The sequence below is a fragment of the Cuculus canorus genome, chromosome 7, assembly GCF_017976375.1.
Source record: "Cuculus canorus isolate bCucCan1 chromosome 7, bCucCan1.pri, whole genome shotgun sequence".
In the NCBI taxonomy this organism is placed as follows: Eukaryota; Metazoa; Chordata; class Aves; order Cuculiformes; family Cuculidae; genus Cuculus; species Cuculus canorus.
In genome coordinates this window covers 36,762,919-36,778,232 of record NC_071407.1, presented here as the reverse complement: position 1 = coordinate 36,778,232, position 15,314 = coordinate 36,762,919, and the positions used below count along the sequence as shown (strand labels likewise).

General features: G+C 46.3%; 1 protein-coding gene across 5 annotated transcripts in view; it reads right to left on the bottom strand.

The window, feature by feature from the left end:
* SGMS1 (sphingomyelin synthase 1) overlaps positions 1-14,871 on the bottom strand; it is a 107,397-nt gene extending 92,526 nt beyond the window's left edge. For 4 of the 5 annotated variants that reach the window (XR_008450631.1, XR_008450632.1, XM_054070999.1 and 1 more), the window contains exon 1: positions 14,787-14,871. The gene's annotated coding sequence lies outside the window, so the exon portion shown is untranslated. Of the gene's footprint in view, positions 1-3,231; positions 3,252-14,786 lie in introns of those variants that run through there. The other variant, XM_054071000.1, reaches the window with a different exon arrangement.
* Between the last annotated feature and the right edge of the window lie 443 nt (positions 14,872-15,314).

Sequence of the window (15,314 nt, the reverse complement as noted above, 5' to 3'; positions counted from 1 at the left end):
GGGGTCATCACTGTTGGAAGGCAGCACGATGTGTCCACAATAAATGAACTAAAGTTAAAAAAAAAAAAAAAAGAACATTTGAAACTTCCAGCCACAAAAGTTACTCCAATTTTCAAAGGTCCTCGTAGTTCACAGCAGAAATCTGTTTCACATACTTAAAGTTTTCTACCTGCTGTCTTGACCTAAAAGCCATTTATTTAGAAAAGGAAATTTCTGGACCACACCTCTGCCAGGCTACGTCAAGTGCTTTTCAATCTCATTTCTTTTGGGCGTTGAAAGGCATTTGTGCATCGCTGTAACATCCCTCCTCTGCAGTCAAATAGATGGGAAGAGACAGTTACCTCCAGGCTGCCGGGAACTGATGATCAGTATTCATTTAGAAACGCCATACAAAAGAAGTGATGCTTTCAGAGTTGGCTCTTGAGAGCGCTCTGTTGGCGAGGCCTCTGCCTTCGAGGCACAGCAAAGCCCCTCTAGGACCAAGCAAACCTGGATGGGTGCTACGAGGGAGACGCGCTGCCAGGCTCCTGCACAGCTACCTGGCACCTCGCAAAGCCTCTGCTGTTCCTCTGCAGACTGTCTTTCCCAACCACAACAGTTCAATTCCAAGAATTTCCACCAATGTAACTAACAAATACACACTGCTTTGAGTTTAAAAGCCTACAGATGCTCATTTAACTTCGCCCACTTCCAAAGAGGAGCCACAGAAGAGGAGATCTCACAGCCTTTCTGCTGCACAAACCAAACGCACGGAGTGATGGGCACAGCCGGCTCTCCTGGATGCAGAACCCACTATGTCACGGTCTCACCATCACCTTTAGTTTAAAAGCCCCATACCTCAAAGACCAGCCCAGTTTTGACCTGCACAAGCCACTTACTCTCCCTCTGGTGTCTAATCCGTTGGTCGCCATCATCTTTTCATTTTCACTTCGCAACCTCAATGTTTTTCATTTTCAAGTGTTCTACAATGCTTTTAGTATTTTAGCAAGAGCTGAGTTCCTTTCCTCTTCTGACAGTTTCTATGGTAATTTTTTAGATCACCCAGTTACCAAACCGTGGTTTTTGAAAGACCAAGTTCCCTAAAGAAACCTAAGTATTAGGTTGGAGAGGGAAGGGGGGGGAATTCCCTGCCAGTCTGCTCCTCTTAAAAATGCTAATAGCCCTGAGTCCAAAACCTGCATCTGCACAGATGTGAAGGATTAATAATCTCTTCCAAACAAGTCTGTCAACAGGGAAAACATTACTGGCTTCTGCACTGCTTCTTTTCGGGAGGCCATAATGCTTTTCCATTAGCTTTACAAGCACCTAAAGAGCCTCTTTCAAGTCTTAACAGCTAATCACATGATTAGCAAAGGTGCAAACCCACTAAATTGGCACGAAAAAGAAAAGCCAAGCTCCAGCAATGTATTTGCAAATTTGACCTGAACAAAATAATATATTTTCTCTAAAAAATAATGGGCAAAAGGGCAGAAACTTGAGTTTCATCTTTCCCAAAGTGGAAAAGTTCTGCTGGGGCTGCAGGGAAACCTTGTGCTTGGGAGCCTGGAGTCAGCGACAGTAGAAAGGACTTTCCCTCGTGTGTACAAAAGACCCCACGATGCCTTGTTCGAAAGGGATATCAGTAACATAACACAAAAAAGAGCACCAGTACCATAAAACATCCAAACCACAACACTAAACAAACCCATTGGAAAACGGCTGGTTTTGCCTGTTTCTGTTGAGCCGTCAATGGGACATCAGCTCACCAGTCTTGCTTTTCAGGATTTGTTTTTCCAGTTGCCCACTTGCAGTTCCCAATGCAAGCAAGAAATTTATGCACCAGCAGCACCAGGTCCTTAGAAACATCAGTAGTACCAGATACTCCACTTTTCAGCAAAATAAACCTTTGTTCCTGCATATTTGACAAGCCAGCTGGCCTCGGATCTGGCAAAAGCATGGGGGGTTGCATCCACCTCCTCCCTCCCCCAGGCCTCAAAACTAGACAAACTTCAGGGCCAGGAGCAGGAATCTGATCCATCCCTCCAAAAACCATCTGCAAAACCTTGAGACTAGCCAAGCAACTGCTAATTCCCCTTAACTGCTGGAATGCGACCATTCCCTCGGCAGGGAGGGAGGGAGGGGAAGGAGCCCAGAGCAGCCAGGAATTACAGCCAGCTTTCCCTCCCCTGCCCTGTCCTCGGGGGATGTGCATCCCTGACTCCGGCCTCATTTGCTAGGAAAAACAGATCTCCTTGAAACCTGAAAATTGTGATCCTGCTTGCACTTCTGGATGTTACCACAGAGGCTGATCTCTTGCAGAGCAAGCACAACCGTGGCACAGTAAGACCTGGGTGGGAGCATAATTATGGGTGCCTTCACTTGTTATCCTGGCTCATGGCAGACAGCTCGGTGAAAATCCAAACGTGCTCAATTGCAACAAGCAGGATAAGTAAGGATCCTCTCCCCTGTAGCCCTGCACGCCGTTTTTTGGTTGTTAAAGGAAGGGGCAGTAACTGGCAAAGCATCCTCCCATCCTCTCACAACCCAGCACTCGAGGGTGTTTGCTTAACAGCCTGTTTGGGGGAAGGGTGAGAAACAACCTGGACAGCACAACTGCAGGGTTTATTGTAATAGGCTTAAATGCCGAGCTGGTAGCTGCAAAAGGGATATCTGAAGTCCCAAAAGCACAAGCAGATTCTGCTCTCATCAGAGGCAGCCACGGGTCTTTCCAGAGAGAATTAAAGATGGATTTACATGTGTTGCAAAACAGTTCCATTACGCAAAAAAAAGGAAATATTCTCTATGAACTAATATAATAATAATAATAAAAATGAACACAGACCCTAAATTTCTGATGCTGACCTTACCAAGCCAGCCTTTGTTTCCTGCTTTAGCACACTCAAAACCAGCCCTCAGTTGATATTTGACCAGCTGCGCATATTACCACAGTTGTCATAATCTACAAGGACATTTTCATTCCTTCCCTGAAATTTCTAGGAGATTAATTGCACGTGAGCAAGAAAAGAGAATCTGATTTTGACAACACTTGCCAGAACATTATTCCTGCATTGGGAGTATACGAACAATACACACACTGCCTCATCCAGCAAAAGCAGCTCTTGTTTAATAATCAAGTTCCCTTCCCCCTCTCCTTATCAGAGGAGCACAGGGTCCCCACAGCACAGGGTCCCCGGCAGAAAGGAGGAAGCGGCAAAAGCGGCACTGTATGCTCTAGGTGAGACCAAGACTCACCCTTTCCAAGCAGGAGGCAGGGCACCTCCCTTCCACAGCAGCAGATGCTCCCCCGTGCCTGCGATTCCTGCTCCCGGTGTCCTCAGCTGGGGCTCCCTCGCATCCCCCGCTGCCTCTGCTCCTGCTAATCACAAGCACTTGGAAAGATACGGTTTCCGTTTCCTTCCTGCTATCCTTCAGCTAAAAGCCACCTCTCGGGGAGGTCTGCAAGCCCAACGCAAAGGCGGTGGCAACGGAGGTCGACAGAGTCTTGAGAAGGTGGGAGTGGACACAAGGAGGTGCAAGACCCAGAGGAACAGCGAGAAGACCAGACCAGCAAGGCCAGACAGAGTGCTCTAAGAAGTGATTTGAAACTGTATGATTTCAGCTGCATTTCCGAGCCTTATACAACCCCCCCTCACTTCAACGACAAGAAGTACCACGTATAGTAGGTTTAAATTGGGAATACTTCTATTAAATGCTGAGCTCCAAAACGTCTCCCTTTACCGCCCTACTTATCAATACCTAGACGCGAGGAATAAGCTCGTATGCGGCTTTGAAAGCACCTAAGAAAGTCTCCAGCAAAGGGAAGAGCTCTCCTCGCCTCCCCGCAGTTCTGAGCGGCTGCAGGAACGGTGCTGCCCTCGCCCTGCGGATGTAAATCATAGCAATAGAAGTACCAATTAAAAATAGAAAGGTACTTTGTTCAAGACCATCTAACATACCCCGTACAAGACAATCTGTCTTCGAAGGGGCTGACCTGAGATCGCCATTTAAAAAAAAAAAAAATAAAAAGCACCACAAATAAAACACGGGTTATTATTAAGCAGAGAGAAAATCATTTCACATAAATGACCACAGAGTAATTCACCTCTGCTTTATAAAAAAAAAAAAAAGTGTTTGTAAAGCACTTGAAGGGAAACAAATCCTCAAATTCCAAAGAGAATAACACTGCCTCCAGAGAAGCCAGTGAAGAGACCATTCCTCATTTTATTCATTTTAATTCTTCCCCCATTTTTAAAGCTATAACTACAGAACTGTCAGCATGTCTCCAAATACTTCAGATATTTGGCTTTGCAGTGTCTGTGGAAATAAACAGATTTCACTTCCTTCTCGCTGAAGTTTCTGTTGCCTCTTTTAGTGACTATTAGCAACATTAAGAGCAAAGACAAAAGGATGCAAGAGGTGCACACAGCTGCACACCCAAACCCCTTGTGCCTGCCAGCTCTCATCTGAAACCTTAGGCCGCTTTGATACTCCTTTATGTCTACAAGGCAAGCATACATTCACGCAAACACATTTTACCTGGAATACTGAGAACTGGCTTTATAATGTTGAAATTGCTTCCTAGAGGACGGCCTGGACAAGGCTGCTACAGCACCTGTGTCACAACATCAATGTCTTAATCGTATGTTACTAAAATCAGGCACTACAAATACCCCAGTGGCACCTGGCCTGTGCCCTGCCCCATTGCTCCCCTGCCACCAGATCATTTCCCAGGGATTTCTCAGTCATGGCATCTCTGCTCTCTTCAGCCCTTTCTGCTGGAGGGATAGCGTGGGGCTCTGCCAGCCTCTCGAGTGTCCAGGTCTGCAGCACCAAGGCTGCACCCTAGCTCAGGCATATCCCTGGCGGGGAGGGACAGGACTTCTCTCGGCAGAGGGACCCATCCCAGAGAGAAAAGATCTCACAGTTCTACACTGCGTGACACTAACACCTACCAAACCCAAGCGGTGTCTCAATGGCACTTGAGCACTTCTTTCCAATAGCAGCGAGTAGCACTTAATGAACACAGGACAGTATTACACAAAAACTACCTGTAAGCATTTAAGGCTGCATGAGGCTCTATCCCAGCTAGTCTAATTCAGAAAAGTGCCAGGAAACAAGCAAGTTCAGGCATTTTCAGCTATCTTCACAGGCCCTGTCACTGCACTGGCTATGCACAGCCTGCAAGTGCTTTAGTTGTCACCTCTTACAAAAGCAATAACCACTTGTTTAGCCTAAGACCCATAATTGCCTTTCATGGTGTTCTTGAAACAAAATAAACCAAATCAAAAAAAACCCAAGACCACATCATACACAACGATTCATTGCAGAAGTTATTCTACATCGGTGGTGCATTGATTGCCACAAAGACTTTGCATGACACAGACCCAGAAAAGTTGGTTACTACAGCGCTGCTGAGGGCGGAAACCGCATGGCACGATCCCACCTGGTGACATTCACTGTGTTGCTGTTTCCCTCTCGATAAGGTCCTACTCCACTAGGTAATCCACAACGCATTTCTCCAAAGCCTCCTGAGACATCCTTTAACACAGAAACTGGGAAGATGAAGAGAAGGGAGAGGGGAGGAAAAAACAGCTCTATGATAGCCATTAACTAATTCAGCCCAGAAAGCTCACTTTTAGCAGATGTACCTGAACTTCTGGTTTCTCTGGGAGCTGAATCTGCAGCCTCTCAACCTGAAAGCTGGGATTTAGTTGATAGGGATCAGAGTTTACAGCTCCAAGGCATTCATCACTCACCTGGGTCCCAGGGTGGGAAGCCTCTGCTTCCCACAACACACCTTCTACAGGAACCACCAGCTCAGAGTAATACACCAGTGACAACCAGTCTCCCTCACCCCAAGAAATTCACATAGTTCATCTTCACGGAACACGTGGATTTGGTTCACATTCTGAACGCATCTAGAAGATTCTCATTGCTACTTAGATGAAAACTCATAATAAATGAACTAGGATCCTCTAGAAAGTAACACATCATTCTTATCAGCACTTGCACACACACTAAATGACATGAAATTAGCCAAAGTCTTAATGATAACATTTATACACGAGCTTACACAACAGATAGGACTGAACCGCCTGCTCCAAAACACTAAGAGGTGCCGTAACTACTTCTTCTGTTCAGAAAGCGGTAAGATGTACTGACTGGACCGTACATTTGTTCAGCTGGCTACTCTGAAATCCCTTCACCCTGCAAGCTCCAACCACACACGACACGGCTGGAAACACAACAGTTACAAAGAGCAGCACCTTACCAATGAAATGCCAAAGCCTTCACCTCGACACAGGTTGCAAGAAAAATCAATCCTTCTCACAGTATAAAAATTGTATTTCTAAACCTATTTGTGGTTTAAAGGGTTCAGATATAGTTTATTAATTATATTTATTAAGCAGTCTAGACAAACTAAAGACTCATTTTTCTAGAAATCGTGGAAGTTCTTGAAAACTTGAATATGACTTGGATGTTCGTGATTATCAAGGTGTTTCGGCTTTTTAATTTGCTATGACAAGTTTTCCACACACGATCCAGACTTCGGAACCTTCACCTTTAAAAGGATGGAGCGTCAGTGTCCCCACAGATGCGTGTAATAGGAAAACACGGACAACCACACTCCCAACAGCGTCAGGGTGGCTTTGCACAGATACAAAGGTCACACACCATAATACATCATTTATGTGCTGAAAGCACTGCTAGACAGAGGCAGGCAAAGCATTATCCACGTCATAGTTTTTGCGAGGTTTATGGCGTAAGGGCCAATCATTGATCAGGTAACTGTCCAATCTGCAAATAAACACAAGGAATTCATTTACTAGCATGGCATCACATTTCAGGCTACAACCATCAAAAGACCAAAAAGTCAGTTCTGAACATGGAAACAAGATTCTCAGTTCATTAACAAATGAAATTCAAAACAAGCTATGAAGCTGACATTTTTGTGGAGTGGAAATTATTCTCTATACTTGTTTCCACCCACCTACAAATGGACAGCATCAAAGCACTATTACCAGTGTGAGAGGGATTACACGGTTAATGCAATCTACTTTTAACTTCTTAAATATTTCGTGCCATATTAGCAAAGGAGTTGCCTAATGGAAAGAATCATAAAAGGATTGTAAAGACTGGCAGCCACTCAACAAAAAGGCCAAGGAAACTTCCCTGTAGGCAGTTATAAAATGATACCACTCAATTCACTTCTGCCATGATGAACTGCAAGTTAAACGGCACCAGTTAGAAGTTAAGCTTTTTAAGGCAACAGAGAAGAAAACAGTCAACACCCTCTTCTGTTGCAAAAACCGGGTGCACTGGTATCTTAAACATCATCTGTTATCTTGGGTTCTTCCCTCTCCTCCACTCCATCCCATCATGGCACTGAGAAACACTAACTAAAGCTTACAGGACAGATTGTTTCTATCAACAAGGTGGGAGCCCCTCTCCCCAAAGCCCACATCAGGTTCTTAAAGCAACAAATTTCCTTCCTTGGAGATTTTCAAAATGCAACAGGACCCTGAACAGCCTGACATACCTTTGAGGTTAGTCTTGCTCTGAGCAGGAGGTAACATCAATTTGTCTGGGATTGTCATCTCTACAAACATTCTCATAGCCACTTACTAAACTCTCGGTTGAACTCTGGCATTCCCTCTCAAAAGCATTACAGATGCTCGCAGACAACACACATGGCTGTACAGGTCTGTGTCTTCTCAGCATAGGAACTTATTTTCTTGGAAGCATTCCTGAAGAAATACTGAACAAAGTACCAGGAAGCGAATAATCCACTTCTGATAGAAGTGCTTCAGGCCTTGTTTTTGTTTTTAAAATATCCTTTCATAAACCATCTATTTACATTGTGAAAGGGAGGAAAACTGAAATGGGAAACTGCACACGCACAAAAACAAATGCAGTATCTGACAAGTCATTTTGTTCATTTGCAGCTAATTGCTCATTACGGCGAAATAAGGCTTTTGCAGTCTTTCATCATGAGTAGGTAAGAAATCCTAGCCCATTACCGAGTGCTGCTTTTGGCAAGCATGAGCTTCTCCTTAGTACAGCATGTCTCCATAAAATCACGTTTCCATTAAACGCATATCCTGGCATCCCAAAAGGACTGGTAGAAACAGAGCAACTTGTTCTGTCAAATCATTTCGTAGGGACGTTCACACACTTGCATTTGCCCTTTTCTGATCATTCTTGCTTTGCTCACAGTGCTGCTTTGAACGCCAGGTACCCGCACGCTGCCTCCACTTGGCACACTGCCCCTCAAACACCCAACTGCAGCATTTTGAGAACATGTATGTTCCTCTTCCTTCCTCTGTCTTGTTCACTTAACTATTAGACTAAAACTGTATTCCCTAAACAACTAAACTCCACAGATCAGCAGCACTTCATATTCTTCATGCACTCTCTGCAAGGAAGAAGGCTCACCCCGAGCTCCCTGCTGCCTGACTCACCCGCTGGAGCTGGATTTTTGCTCCTCTTTGGAGCAAACAGACCTTGAGCCCCAAAGCACCATGACTAGCCAAGCTGGCTAACAGTGCTGACACTGAAAGTGGCCACCTCGGAGTCATCTCATCAGTGCATGGCGAATACTCTGCAAACTGCGTGCTATTCATACAGCCAAGCGGGTATGTTTGCAGCAATTGCCCTCAAGGTGCTTTCAAGGTCTTTTTCATCATTGTAACAGCAGAAGTAATTTTTAAACCTCTCAAATAAGTTTTAAATTAACTTCCCTGACAAAGTTTTCCAGAGCAATATAATCTAAGTACATAAACCACAGAAGAGCAGGGGTGCAAGGAAGACGAAGTACAGGCCTCCAGAGCAGAAGAGATACTACAGCTCCATTTAGATGTAGCTGTTTCATTAGCATGTAGATTCAAAGCCATTCCTATGCAGTTATTGAAGCACTACCCAAGCCTTCCTAGCAAGCAGAAATCCATTCTGTGTACAAATAGGGCTTTTATAGCTTGGCACAGTGCTCGACTGCAGAGTCGAACTTTTCAATGCCTGGTAAATTTTTACTTGAAAGTGGCAGGACAGCTCATGCCAGAAGCCCATATGAAATGCCAGCTCAGTGGCAGAAGGTCAAAGCATGGTATCAAGAGACTTTGTGGAAGCGTTTCAAGACAAACTTCTTAAAAGCACTGTGTTGTCTAGGGAAGCACAGATTTATACTGCTAGGAAAGCCCCGTAACAACCTTCCTGATTCCTTTCCAGTGAAGGGCAGTACCTTTAATACGCTGCCATACAGAAAGCACAGCAGCAGTGTCCTCGGGTAGGTGGTCAGAGCTCTTTCTGTGTCTAATCTCTGGTTATTTTTGCTGAGTTTAAGAATAATGAAGCAGTGTTAAATGGCAGAGATTTTGTGCAGACTGTCCTCTACATAAACAAAAAACCCCAACCAGACAAAATCAAATAAACAAAAAACCCAAACCAAACCTTGAGGTGTAAAAGGTGCCTAAAAACTCACTGTTGACCCACAGACAAGGAGAGCACAACAGAGTTTGAAGACTAACAGCCCAAACCATCACCCTTTCTCCAGCAGCACCTAAAACTGCGGCTGCAGGAGAAGGACAAATTTAATTTGAACTGAGAGAAAGGTTTTATATCCTCTGTCATTTTAATAGAAGTATGCAAGGATAAGTTAGTGTTGACAACGACCCTGAACAGATGTCAGGCATGAAGACTTTCAACATTCTGGATTTTGCCAGCTGTCACCACATCCCAATAAAACAACAGACAGTAAACCCCCATAGAAATCTGATTATGTCCACTCAGGTCTCTCCTTCCATCTACACAAATGCACTGTTAGATTCACTTAAAAGATCAAATTTGCAAATGCTTATAGGCTCTCTCATTGAAACATTTCAATTGTCTAAATCTGCCATTTTAACAAATTTAAGCATAAGACTTTAAATTCAATTAGCACAAATCTCAGTGCTCCCAACATTAAATTTGTAAGTGACGTTTAATGGCATTCAACGCAGGCAAAGCAAGCGTAATACCCTAATGGACCAGCAAGGAAAATCATACAACACTCCAAAACACGATGCTTTTTCAGTCAAGGAAATTAAAGGTGTAGGTTGCACCAGACAGGAAGAGATGACAGTTATTAAAAATCCTTCTTAAACCAAGGCTGCAAAAGCTCTCCTCTCCAGATACAGCACACAGCTTATGGCTGCATATGATGTGAGAGCAAAGAAGAAAAGCCGCTACTTTATTCAACGAGATCACCTTTCTAACTGCTGGCTTTTGAGGGCAATATTCCTAATGTATGGCTGTTTCACTTCTTGAAAGAGGAATTACAATGTCTTCTGCCATTTTCACTTCTGTTTCCTCTTACCTGTTTTTCTGATGAAGGCTTAGGCAACACAGCCCTACTCATCATCATTCCCCAGACCCACACCAACTGATGCACATAGGAGCACTAAATTTTCCAAGCTGTGCTTTTGGGTTTATGATGGAAAGCATCTTGATAACTCAGGGATGTTTTAGTCACTGCTGAGCAGGGCTTACACTGGGTTAAGGTCTTTTCTGCTCCTCACCCCACCCCACCAGCAGAGTGGGTTGGGGCTGCACAAGGAGCTGGGGGGGGGGGGGGGGGGGGGGGGCGACACGACACAGCTGGGACACTTGACCCCAACTGACCCAAAGGATATTCCACACCATAGGACATCACGCTCAGCATATAAAGCAGGGGGAAGAAGGAGGAAGGGACACACACACACACATTCAGAGTAGTGGCATTTATCTTCCCAAGTAACTGTTGCACATGATGAAGCCCTGCTTTCCTAGAGACGGCTGAAGATGTGCCAGCTGATGGGAAGTGGTGAATGCATTTCTTGTTTTGCTTTGCTCGCACGCATGGCTTTTGCTTTCCCTAGTAAATGGTCTTTATCTCAACCCATGAGTTTTCTCACTTTTACCCTTTTGATTCTCTCCCCTATCCCACCAGGCGGAGCCAGCAAGGGGCTGGGTGGTGCCGAGTTGCTATCCAGGGTTAACCCACAACACAGTCCTGTCCCAGCCAGGTGATCAGGATGCCTGTGCAGCCCAAGAAGCCAGTCCAGTGAGCACACCCGAGGAACTCTGCTACCCTTCTTCCTCACTGCACACGTCCACCTGATCCAGCTGCCAGTTTTCACACAGCTATGCTTCCTGCATTAGAAAAACCCAAAGCTACCGGACTTCAGCAATTCCTTCAAGTGGCAATATGCTTCACCTTAAGAACTTCAAACATAGCAAGCTACCTCCAAAGACCTTCAAAATCGGGGAGACAGAAGGCAGACTAGGCTGGGAAACCCAAGAGAGAAAACAGCTTTAGAGTCATGGTTAAGAAGAGGGAGGGTTGTTGGGGTTTTTTTGTACATTTAAATCTCAGCTAATTAGCACCAGTAAAACCTATCCTTAGTGCAGATGCTTTCACAATAAAGATTTATTAGTGTTTTCCTTTGAATAAGGATACCAGAGCAGCACTACACAAGCCCACAGAGGAAGCATCAACAGGGCATGTTTTGCACCACCGAAGTCTTACTCCTCTGATTTGGATGAGTGAACTGTAAAACCAGCAACAGCAATAAAGAAACGCAGCTTTTAAAACGTAGTTAAGAAATGTTATAGTCTTTTAAATTAGACTTCCTTTTCCCCAATAGCTCTTGACCACAAGCTATGTGAACAAAGCTCAGGTGGTACTTTCAAGGATTCTTTTTTCCCCCTCAACTACATTAATAGGTTTGATAAGACCAAAAACAATACAGACAAACATTTTAAAGATGTTTAAATATTCACTTACATTAACGAACTATGCACAGCACAGGGAAACCAGTTACACTTAGCAGCTTATTAGAATGGATGCTCTTATCAAGCAAACTCAAGCTCAAGCAACCTGCACCAAGCACCGTCTCGGCTAAGTAGATTTTCAAATGCATAAAATATATTAGGGATGAAAGCATGACAAAAAGCCAGTAGGTTTCATGTTTTCTGCAGGCTTCTCTATACTTCCCCCAGCCTTTGGGGGAAGAGGGAGAAAGGACTTAATTATTAACTTGAATGATGCCCCACACCTTGGGAATTCAAGCTGTATTACAAGCCAGACCCACAGCACTGGAGTCATGCAGAACATCGGCCTTTGGAGGGCTGCCTGCCCCTTTTCTGCATGCTGCTGTCCTGAGCACAAAAAGCCTCTGATGACACCAAAATCCTTCAGAAAACACTGACAGTACACAGGAGCTCAGTTCATGACCTTTAGATTCTAAAAAAAAAGCTCTCAAAACTCAGGTTTTTGAGCTCACTTCTACTTCAGAGCATTCCCTCCACATACAGTCTGTTTTGATGCATGGCACTTAAATTATGATTGAAAAAGCATTCAGGTGCCCTGCTCTGTTTCAGTGAAGAACAGTTTGGACCCTGCCTTGCTCTGAAGCCTTAAAAATACTTCCTGCATAACACGTCTCTAGGAACCATGCCGTGAGAGAAGGATCTCGCGCCACATTCAACAAAACCAGCATTCACGGCCACGTGCAAGTCTCCCAGTTTGTTCTTTGAAAGTGCTATACAGATTTATTTTTACTCCAAACAGGCCCTTCCTGAGAGAACAAGGTTCTGGATTATTTTTGTCAGAGCATTTTTTACAGGATGTCCTGTGCCCCAGTTAAAAAGCCTTTAATTCGGCAACTGTTCCTTACGGCCAGACTGAAATTGCTATTACATCTGAGTAAGTCCCAGGCCATCCATATTTAGCACACCAATTAACCACGCTGAACAACACAAAGCAGCAGCAACAAGATGATGGGAACAATTTTGAAGTTGCCATCACTGATGGCACACGTGTTCTTCTTCCACATGTTCAGTTCAAGAGAACTTAATAATTATTTAATTAAAAGCAGCTTGACAAACACTGAGAGATAAAATTATATGCATGGAGAACAGGTACACAAAAGGTGCTGTGAACAAGCCCCTGTCTTTTAAGGATACCGTTAACTCTGAGTAGTCAAACAGCATTCATTAATACCTCCAAGTCCTGAAAATTATCTGCATGCTTTGACTTATTAAATTTAAAACCATCACAAGTTTTCATTAAAAGCTAATGAAATACATGTGGAGCCACGTTGTCTCTAGGCTGATATTTGAAAGACAAAAGAAGGCTGAAAAATTATTTGAGAATCAGTTTATTGTACAGAGCACAAACACAGCTTCAAGGCACCTGAGCTAGATTTAATCCTGCTCTACATGCACAAACACAGAAAATCAAGGCACTCTCCCTGGAAGTCTTATTACCTTTACCGTAAAAGTAGCCACCAAGCTACAGCATTCTCTTTCCAAACTCTAAAGACCTTCACAGAGCTTAAGCAACGCCAACACTCCCCAAAATACTACACAAAATAAGACAGAAGGGTGCATTACTCCAGTGCAACATCCACACCCCAAACAAACAAATGCATCCAAGCCCACCAAAGTCAACATCAGAGCTTCCACCAACTTGAACTGCCAGGCTTCATATCTATGTTTCATACAGGTCCGCAAACAGGCACAAAAGCCAACAACAATCATTTCCATCCACACAGACCTGGGGCGGCAGAACAGAGTCAGAAGGGATCGCTTACAAAATCTGTCATCACACCCCGACGCCCCTCAGATGCCGCCACCAGCCCAAGCGACACATCAACATCCCTTTTCCACCTCTGCTAAGAGAGGCTGCCTGCATCAGCCCCATGTCAATATAGCAGAGCTCCCATTTTTTTAACAAATAACACTCTTTTCTCTCCCTTTCCATGCTTGCCTCGCGTATTTATGGTGCCTGAAGGCACCGAGGCCTTCTTTAATGACGTTTTCACAGGAGACAATAAATTAGAAATCTTAATCACAACAGGGCCTCCAGCGGGAACACAGTAAAAAGACAAGACATGTGGATTAGACACCCAAACCCCTGCACCTCAACCAATGCATCCAGCAGAGATTTCACAAGCAGACACGGAGGGCAGCCGGGTCCCACACCGGTCTCTTCCCCCAAAACACTGGCCCCAACACCGCCCTGTCGGTCCCCGGGTCTTGGGGCCAAGGGGATCGAAGCTCCAAGGGCCCGGGGCCAAGGGGATCGGGGGGCCAAGGGGATCAGAGCCCCAAGGGCCCGGGGCCAAGGGGACAAGAAGTCCCTGGTGCCACTGGGGCCAAGAGGACCACAGCTTCCAGGACCGAGGGGACCAGAGCTCCAGGGGCCAAGGGAATCGGAGCTCCCAGGGTCCAGCGGCCGAGGGGCCAAGAGCTCCAGGGTCCCTGGGCTCCCCAGTGCCGAGGGGACCGCAGTTCCCTGGGTCCTGGGACCTGAAGGGACCGCATCTCCCCAGCCGAGGGGACCAAAGCTCCAAGGGTCCCGGGCCGACAGGACAGCAGCCGCCAGGGTCCTGGGGCGAGGGGAACAGAGGTCTTCGGTGCCACTGGGGCCAAGAGGACCGGGGCTCCGAGGTCCCGGGCCTGAGGAACGGGAGCTCCCGGGACTAAGTGGACCAGAGCTCCCGGGGTCCTGGGGCCGAGGGGAGCAGAGCTCCGAGGGCCCAGGGGGCCAGAGCTCCCAGGAAAGAGAGGACCGGAGCTCCCAGTGTCCTGAGGCCAAGGGGACCGGGGCTCTCGGGACCCAAGGCGACCGCAGCTCCCGGGGCCCGCGGGGGCCGCATTTTCCCAGTGCCAAGGGCCCGGCGGATCTGAGGCCCAGGATTCACACACACACACACCGCGTCCGAGGGCCCCGGCCAGGGCCGTGCCATGCCGTGCCGCCCCCCACCTCCGCCCCGGTCTGTTCTCACCTTGCGGGTTGGCGGCCGCCGGGCGGGTCCCGGGGCGGCGGCAGCGCCGGTCGCGTGCGCTGACGGACGGACTGGGGGGGGGTGGGGGGGTGTGAGGGGGGCGGGGCGCGCGCGCGTCACGTGACCGCGGTGTCTCTCACACACACCCCTCCCGCGGCGCCGCCATTTTGTGCGGGGGGTGCGACGCCCGCGGCCACGGGGGGCGGTGGGGGAGGTGGCGGTGCGCCCTGAAGCTGCGGCAAGAAACGGTTCCCGGGGCGAAAAGCGCGGTGTGTGGATGCAAAGTGTGGGATATTTTGATATAACGTGTGGAATAGCGGGAAGCTTCGCCCACTGGGGCGTTTGGAAGTGGAATATTCAACCTTAAATACCGTTTAATCCGAGCAGTTTTAGTGCTGAAAGTTAAACGCAAGATCCCACTTAGAGTGGCTTTTTTTTCTTTAAAAAGGTGTTTTCCAGACGCTTTGTTTGAAAACAGTAACGCCTTGTGTGCGGTATTGATACAAAATGTGCAGTATTTTGAAACTT